General features: G+C 41.4%; 1 pseudogene; it reads right to left on the bottom strand.

Moving 5' to 3' along the window:
* Positions 1–8,628: 8,628 nt before the first annotated feature.
* On the bottom strand, positions 8,629–8,746 carry LOC126485458 (5S ribosomal RNA; annotated as a pseudogene).
* Positions 8,747–9,635: the final 889 nt, after the last annotated feature.

Raw genomic sequence — 9,635 nt, 5'->3', positions numbered from 1 at the left:
CATTCACGAGACCCTGCAATTCTTCACTTTCACGGAGGATAGCAATGCCCTAAACGAATGCTATTACTTACAAGCTTTACGCCTGTTTTCACAACGAAGGTTAAGGAAGGGCCCTTGCGTGCCGTAGCTTTTTAGGGTTCAGTACCTCAATCGGTAAAAACGGTATCCTTATCGGATCACTTTGTCAAAAATCGTTTTTTCCAGCCAAAAAGTTAAGCGTAAATGAAACCTACGCAAAGAAACAAAGCAGTTTCGTCACGTTTTTATTACACAAAGCGAAATCCTAGCCAGGTAAGATCAGTGTCAGTTTGTGTTCGTAAAAATAAGATTGGGGCGCTTAATTTTGTCACTGGCGTAAACTTCCGAAAATAAATCCGTCACAGAAATAAAAAAAACTGTGCCATGTGCTGGTTCTTTGACGTTCTGCAAAGCTAACATCACCATCTATTGATTCTTCGTTGTGCTGCGCCGTCACTAAGGTAAACATCCGTACTACTAACCTGATTAGGCTCCTAAAATTTTAAATTACGATTCTTTTTTTAGTGATTCGATTTTGATGAAATAAAGCCTATACGTGTCCCATACTACGCTCAAGTTACCTGTGAAAACCCTATGAAAATTCGTTTAGTAGTTTTGGAGATTAGCTTGTTCAAAAATACAGACAAAACAGTTCTAGATAAAACCTTAATTCAAAATATCGTTTTTTTTTATCGTGATACGATTTTGACGAAGTGAAGCCTGTATGTTGCTAAAAGCTCCGCTCTAATTATCTGTGAAAACCGCATGAACACTCGATATTTGGAGATTAGCGTGTGCAAACAGACAGAACTTTGGTTTTACGATCTTATTATTATTATATTTCCACTCTTGAACTTTATTTTATTTACGTCGTAGCTTCTTCAGTGTACAAGTTGGAAAGTAGATGTGAAAGACTACATCCCTTATAGACTTTCAAAGCGAACACGCTGTTCTTTATTTTCCATTCTTATCGTCGCCTCTTGATTTCTGTACATTACACGTCTTTCCCTAAAGCTTACACCTATTTTTCTGAGAATTTTGGACACCTTGCATCGTATATTATCGAACGTTTTTCCTAAATGGAAGGGTCCCATGAACGTGTCTTGATTTTTCTTAAATCTCGATTCCATTGTCAAGCAAGATCGTCATCTAACACATCATCGACTTTCTTCCCCACTCTTCTGAACTTTATTTTTCTTATCAGAAACGTTGGTTTATGAGCTGTTAAGGTGATTGTACGATAGTTTTCGCAATTATCAACCCTTGCTGCCTTCGGGTTTTGTGGGTGGTATTTTTCAGCAAGTCTGACTATGTGTCTCCAGTCTCATGGAGTCTGCATACTAATTTGAATAGTCGTTTTGTTGCCAGTTCCCCCAACGGCTGCTAATAATTCCAGCTGCTTTTCCCGTAAAGTAATACTGTGTTCTATGAGGAAACGTCTAACTATCTGTTTGAAATCCTACTGCAGCTATAGTTATTAACTGAGTCCTTATTTGTAAGTACGTAGCAGAAGAGCTTAACTATGCATCCCAGTGAAGTGGCTGGCCGTCGTACCAAAACCAACACCCTCCCAGGCTTCCGGGTGTCTAAGCGCCTTCTCTCGGCTAGCGGAAGAGGAAGCTTCGCAACGATTCGCATCACGCTGCCGTAACGGGCTGGGACAGTTATTATGGCGACGCCTGCATCCAGATGCGAACGCCTTCATCGGCGCCTCCGAACACGGGGTGTGCTGACGCATCACGCTTCGTACGGGAGACGTGTTCGCTCCCTCGACTTCCCTCCCTGCTAGCTGATTGACGTCCGTTCTGGGAGCAGTGCTTCCGTTTCCGAAGCATTACTGCTCAGCCAGGACTGGAACTGAGGCTGAGGGCAGAGGGCGTAGGCTGGCTTACAACAACCAGCGACATTGTCACGATCTTCAGAAGAAATCCCCGGCAGTCTTCTAATCCTTTAAGGTGCTACGTCACGGTAAACTGAAATTGGCTGCGCATTGTCAGTTTTCACGTGCAGATATGCAAAGAGATGATGGTAGAGTTTCCGTGACGAGGGTACAACAAACTGAAATTAGAAGGGTGTGCTAGGCACGAAAGTAAAGTTACAGACGTGAATAACGTGAGGTGAAACCTTACAATGCAGGTATAAATGCAGAGAGGCATTAAGATTAATTACTGTAAAAAATAGTCTATTAGATTGCCTTGGGTGGTGATGGAAAATTCTTTTAGGTAACCTTTAGTTGCGTAATCCATCTATATCGTTTCTTAATTCCTTTATATGATTCAATAATTTTACCACCAAATCTGCAGGCGTCCTGTCATTTGCTTATCAAGTATGAACAGCTCCTGTAAACTGGCACTCGTCGAACTTTGCGACTTGTGTTCTAATTATGGACGTAAAAAGAGTTTTCGTTCATTTGGAGAAAGAATAATTAGTGTTGCCACCGCAACGCAAATGGAAAGTAAAAATACTGGCCGGCCGATGTGGCCGAGCGGTTCTAGGCGCTTCAGTCTGGAACCGTGCGACCGCTACGGCTGCAGGTGCGAATCCTGCCTCGGGCATGGATGTGTGTGATGTCCGTAGGTTAGTTAGGTTTAAGTAGTTCTACGTTCTAGGGGACTGATGACCTCAGATGTTAAGTCCCATAGTCCACAGATCCATTCGAACCATTTTAAAAATATTCTCTTTATATTGACACCATCATCCACTGTTTGATGAGAAGCATACCAAATGAAACCGTGGATAATTCGAATACCGGATACTACTTCTGGATTATTTTACGGACCTACGCACTCTACACATCTGCCGTAAATGAAGACGAAATGGACACAGATCGGCTCGTGCCAGTAGTTTAAACTGATGTACGACTACAGGGAAGCTCGATATCCGACGATGAACAATAATCTCTAAATCAGTCACACTACTCGAAGGAAAGGAATTCATGTAATGTGACTGGCAGTTGGGTAGTCTCGACGCGTTTGTGTCCGTACAGCCGCGTGCTCTTCCAAACTATTCTAGCACAGGTTACATAATTCTATAATAGTTTTGTTCAAATGTTCAAATGTGTGTGAAATCTTATCGGACTTAACTGCTAAGGTCATCAGTCCCTAAGGTTACACACTACTTAACCTAAATTATCCTAAGGAGAAACACACACACCCATGCCCGAGGGAGGACCCGAACCTCCGCCGGGACCAGCCGCACAGTCCATGACTGCAGCGCCCTGAGACCGCTCGGCTAATCCCGCGCGGCTATAATAGTTCTAATTACGAATAAATAGACCACAGAATATCTAGAAAAGTTAGATGTAGTATCGATATTGCTCGATGGATCATCTAAAAGCTGGAAAAAAAGCTGCGGAAGGAGACAGTGAGTAGTCTATAGTTATACTAGCAGTTACTGTGCCTGTCACTACGTGAAAGTGTGAGAGTGGAAGACTTACAAATGTTAGACAAACATATTACAAACGACGTAATTATCACACACTACTGTAAATGACAGAACGAAATTTTGGAGGGAACGAATGAATTTAGGAACCTGATGCTTGTATTACCTCCAATTTTAGCGTAAATTAAACCCATGGCTATTTATGTCACTTGATGATGGCGAAGATTCATAAAAAAGTTAGGTTCCTCCTCTTTCACCAATCACACTAGCTATTTGACCCACAAATATAGCAGTTTAAGGAGCCTTATTATTCTGTCGTAGAAGAAGTGGATAACTGCAAGAGCTTTTCATACTATAGTAAAGGAAGTGAATGAGATAGCAATTATTAAAAAGTTACTTTCGTTATAGAATTTGAAAGTCTTTCACTATTAACGCACTTTCCCCTTTCAGTATCGAACTGTAAACTTGTAAATGATACGAAGTTGGCAACAGAATGGAGGATTAAGATATTTCCTCAGTATGTATATTGTGACTCGATAATATATTCGAACGCCACGTATGGCTACGAACAGTGTGTGTGGTATATGTGGTTGACACTACTGTAGAATAGATCTAATACAATTTTGCTTTTCTCAGTCCCCCTACTGACCGTTTTTCCTTTCGTAGCAGACTGTAAGATAACTTCTCTTTTAAAATTCCTTTGATGAATCAAAGGGTCAGGAACAAGAAGTTAGTGATCACCTTTGCCGATTTTAAAAAATCCTACGATAGTATCCACCGTGAATCTCTATTGTCAGTCCTCAAAGCATAAACTTGTCAACCTCGTTGCAGTCACTCTTCGAAATACCAAAGCTGGAGTAAGGTTCATAAATCAATTCTCTGAACCTTTTGAGATTCATACTGGCCTTCGAGAAGGCGATGGATTGTCTCCATTATTGTTCAATTCTGTGCTAGAGAAAATCATGCGTGAATGGAACGAGATATGCCCACCATCTGTTAAGATTGGAAGAAAGATTCTTCTTAACTGCCTTGCATTTGCAGATGATTTGGCGCTGTTAGCAAACAATATTGATGAAGCAAGGGTTAAATATAACAACTCGAACGATTAGCGGCAAAGGCTGGATTGCAAATTTCGTTTGAAAAAACAGAAATGATGGCCAGCTTCCCAGTTGGCACATCCCACATCATACTCCAAAATGACCAAAAAATTAAAGTGGTAAAAAAGTTTAAATATCTTGGTGAGATTATTACCTGGAATGCTAATGAAAGAGCATCAATAGATAGTAGAACATTAAAACTACAGCGAGCGTAGAGAACCACATGGCCAGCCAACAAAAAAGATCTCTTAAATGCTAAACTTCAACATTACTCCTCCGTCGTTAAACCGGAAGCAACGTATGTAAGCGAAACACTATTCAGACTAAATACTCAAGCAACAACTGACAAATTGCAGAAAGTTGATAGAAGAATACACCGAGCAATTATTAGTAGAAAACATCAAGTTAATGGGCAGTGGAGACTTTTGCCCAATTCAGTAGTGCATAAAGAAAGTGAAATCATTACTGATGCAATGCATAAAAGACGGATGGCATTTTTCGGCCACATACCTCGCATACCAAATACTAGAATCCTGAAGCAACTTTTTGACTATTTCTGGAACACTAAAACCAAAAACGTGTGGTTTAAAGAAGTCAAAGTGATCTGGATGAATTGAACATCACCATACACCAAATTCAACACAGAGAAGAGAAGCTGCTTCTGAAGAACAAATACACTTGGCTGACATTCAAACCATCAGAACGGAAGAAGTATGTTATATCTGCAGAAGAACGAGCAACCGGATCACAGCGAATGAAGAAATTTTGGGAAACGAAGAAATTGCTGATTGCTAAGACATAAACTTAATCGTTGTAGACTCTGATGTATTATGTTTGATTGTAGTGCTACAATGTGGACGTAAACTATGCAAAAATGGTTCAAATGGATCTGAGCACTATGGGACTTGACATGTGAGGTCATCAGTCCCCTAGAACTTAGAACTAGTTAAACGTGACTAACCTAAGAACATAACACACATCCATGCCCGAGACAGGAGTCGAACCTGCGACCGTAGCAGTCTCGCGGTTCCGGATTCAAGCGCCTAGAACCGCTCGGCCACATAGACCCGCCGTAAACAATCTAAATAAATAAATAAGCAAGTGGTAGTTTGGAAGGTTGGGTCTTAGTACTTCATTTTTTTATCGATTTTCGCACAGGTATCAAAACGTCATACTTTCAAGTGTTTGTGTCATTTCTGTTTACATTCTCCTCTACAAGACGAAAATTGATTTTTACGTAACATATACAGGATGGTCATAAACAATCTTGAAAGCTTGTAAGAGTGCTGCAGGGAAGGTGTGCTGAGAAATAACCGTTAAGAAGAAAATTGCGTACATTGGGTCGTTCCCGAACTATTTGGCATTTAAGTAAGCAATCACATGGTTGCGCGCACATGTTCAAGCACTTGCACGCTCTAAAAATGCTGTAATGCACATGCGTCTGCAGTGTCGTTATCGCAGCAGACAGGGAAATAAATGTTTGAAGTAACATTTTCCACAATATGTACACAGAGACGCACAGTGATGCTACGTGTGATGTATATCTTGAGAGTCCAGTACGTCCGCCTCCCACTTCTCGAAACTGAACTGTAGCCAACTTGCTTACCTCGCGTCTCGTATGTGTTGCCCCAGTTGGTATCTTCTCCGTCTGTCTTGAGTCCTAACGGTCGTGCAATAAACAATGCATAATACTCTGGCAAGAAGGTAGGTTCAAATGCCAAGCATAATGACAGTCACAAAATGTTAGGATGCCAATTAATTTTGTTTTATTTGGCCAATCGTAAAATTAGTAAAAACGATTTCTAGAGCCAGTATATCGTTAAAATTCATAAGATTCTTGTAATTAATCATTAGTTCTCGAGCACCGCAGAAGTTACAAAGCACTTCACACGGTCTTAGATTCCGTATGAGATTGCACACATATATGTTTTCTGAGGCAACTTTAACAACTAACTCGGTATTTATGCGGAATCGCCACTTCACACACTGGTTCGCGTGTTGTCAGCTCAAAAACCGCTCGTGGACTGCATTGGATTAACACAGTATCCTATGCAATATTTCAACAAACTGTTCCGTCTTTACATGAGAACAGATTTTATACACGGGGCCGAGTGGTTCTAGGCTCTTCAGTCCGGAACCGCACTGCTGCTACGGTCGCAGGTTCGAATCCGGCCTCGGGCTTGGATGTGTGGGATGTCCTTAGGTTAGTTAGGTTTAAGTAGTTCTAAGTTCTAGGGGACTGATGACCTCAGATGTTAAGTCCCATAGTGCTTAGAGCCATTTGAACCATTTGAACTGACCGGAGAAGGCTTATCATGCTGCCCGCCCTCCCCCCCCCCCCCCCCCCCCCCCCCGAATAGGCTACTCAGGGTATTTATGTACTACACGTACAAGCAAAACCCATGCATCCGAATGCCGATATAAAATAAGGATGTGCATTTATGAGTCTAATGAGTATCTAGTGCTAGTTTTCCATTTATGCCAGATCGGAACTCAAACCCGTTTTTATTGCTTCTTGCGAGCAGTCTGTCATGTTGACATTATGATCCACACTTCTGTAATTGATATCAATATTTGTTCTTCCTTCCATCTTCTCTCCTGAACTTACTCTAATGCTTCCCGTGCTTCCTCTTATCAATCCACTACTTCTAAACAACTTATTTTCTTCTGTACTGTTGTCACATACTTCTGTTATATAACATTACTCACAATCGCGATAGCCGCAGTGAACTAATTACTTAACGTAATGTTAATAAGCCTGACATTTTTAAACCATATACTATTGTTATTATTATTATTATTATTATTATTATTATTATTGTTGTTACTCTCTTTAAATGCGAATATTTTTTGTTAGACTTTACCGTGACTTATTGATCGAATGAAACAACACGTGTACTGTTACCTGTCACTGTTTCGTTTAATTTAATCTACGCTCTCAAAGCTCTCCACAGGGCAACGAGACTTGCTCCGAAATATTGTCTTTGTGTTGATGAATGTTCTTTACACTCTGAAATAGTATTTTTGTTTTGCTGCATGCTCTTTGCACATAATTTTGTTGGAGCCGTTTTGTTCCTTCTGTGTGTGAGCGAACTTTCCAAAGATGTTGGGGCCCACATGCGGTTCCTCTTCGTCGAAATGTCTTGGCTCAAACTCGTCTAGGGCTTGAACCGCACGTGTCGCATTACACGCCCTAAATTAGACACTTGTGACTCCATTGGTTAACTTGTCTAGCTGATGGCAAGTTTGAGAAACTGTATGAATCAAAGGTAATGTAACATATAACAACAGTAATAATAATATCGGGAACTAAATCAACGACTCGTAAATCACATAGGACACACAGTTACGATTTGGTTTGAATAATGTTTATTCAGAAAGAAAACTAACAGCTAAAGTAGTCGTATTTAGAGTTACTATTACACTCGAGCGCATAGCCATTTGACACAGTTCGATCATTCACAATCTCATCGCGTAACAAGTCCAGTACTCCACCTCGATATTTACACGAAAAGTTCGAGTTCACCCCAGCCGCGCGGCTGCTCACCGCTCAGAGACTAAGTCCCGCGGTACCACACAACGCGAAATTTTCTAAGTCGTTTCACTTCCTAGCTGCCTAAAGACCGACTGTCCGCTTTCGCGTCTCAATCCGAACTGTTTCCTTTGGTGTCTCCAGCCAAACTGTCCATTTTCGTGTCTCAATCCCTTTTGTTTCTCTACCATAACTGTCCGCTTTCGCGTCTCCACCAGCACTGTCCCTCTGCCCGTCCCCGGCCGCGTTTCCCGCGCGCCGAACATCATCTCTCCTGAAGCCGTCCATCTGATTGGCTACAGCTTATACTACGTTATTTTACATTTTAACATTTTTAAACAATCGAAGCTTGACGACTTTCGCGTTGTAAATAAAGTAACAATAATATCCATTACATCAGAACTTGGTCGTCAGGCCACGATTGGTCTACCGGGACCATCCGACCGCCGTGTCATCCTCAGTGGAGGATGCGGATAGGAGGGGCGTGTGGTCAGCACACCGCTCTCCCGGTCGCTATGATGGTATTCTTGACCGAAGCCGCTACTATTCGGTCGAGTAGCTCCTCAATTGGCATCACGAGGCTGAGTGCACCCCGAAAAATGGCAACAGCGCATGGCGGCCCGGATGGTCACCCATCCAAGTGCCGGCCATGCCCGACAGCGCTTAACTTCGGTCATCTGACGGGAACCGGTGTATCCACTGCGGCAAGGCCGTTGCTTAATATCCATTAGATAATAAACGTTAAATTCTTTTACATAAAACCAATACAATTTCCATCTTAACTTTGGATGTCACTGATAGTAGCCTTGCACAAACGTGCTTTCTGATAAATAAATAAAGAACAAAAGTAACTATTATGCACTAAACTGCACAACAAATATTCTGTTACCTAATGATTCTGTAAGGTGTCATGCTGTCATCGTTCAATGTGTTTTGTGTGGGGGAAATGATGATCTGATGCTTAACTGAAAATACTGATAATTTATATTTACTCTATCTTTTAAATAAATAAAGTTCCACAATTGATATATACAGCGTTTGTCATTTTACTGATGCGCTTCTATATGAAATACAGATCGTTAAGATTGACTGAAGCGTTCTGATTTTAGCATTCAGGTCTTTGGTACAAAACTTGTTAATTTCACTTTAACAGTAAATCCTGAACTATTATAGATATGATCAATATTCAAGTTTTATTGGGATCACCATAAAAATTTATGGAGGATGGCACAGAAAAATTACTGTGGCTTCATTCCCTGAATTACTACAGAATTAAATAGTTTCCAGTCTTAGGTCCGCCATATTTAACACTGCTACGTCTCCCTGGCCACAGACGCCTTCAACTGGGTGCCCCTATGACATGGGTTCTCGTCTGTCTCACTCGCACACAACAGCGCTTGGGCCTCAGTAGACAATAGACGCCTATGAGTTTCCCCATCTGGTGGTGAATCTGCGCCCTTTTTGGCACGCGGTCCTGGATGACAGGGTTCGTTTCACAATTCCTGTAGGCTGACTCTTTCAGCCACATATTTAAATGAGAGCGCAATGCTCGTTGACTCACATGTGTTTCCACAGTTTGATAGCGTATGTGATGTACAGCAATGACA

The sequence above is a fragment of the Schistocerca serialis genome, chromosome 6 (genome assembly GCF_023864345.2).
Source record: "Schistocerca serialis cubense isolate TAMUIC-IGC-003099 chromosome 6, iqSchSeri2.2, whole genome shotgun sequence".
Taxonomy (NCBI): Eukaryota; Metazoa; Arthropoda; class Insecta; order Orthoptera; family Acrididae; genus Schistocerca; species Schistocerca serialis.
Note: the sequence above shows the minus strand (reverse complement) of the source record. Positions and strands in the feature narration are given on the sequence as shown.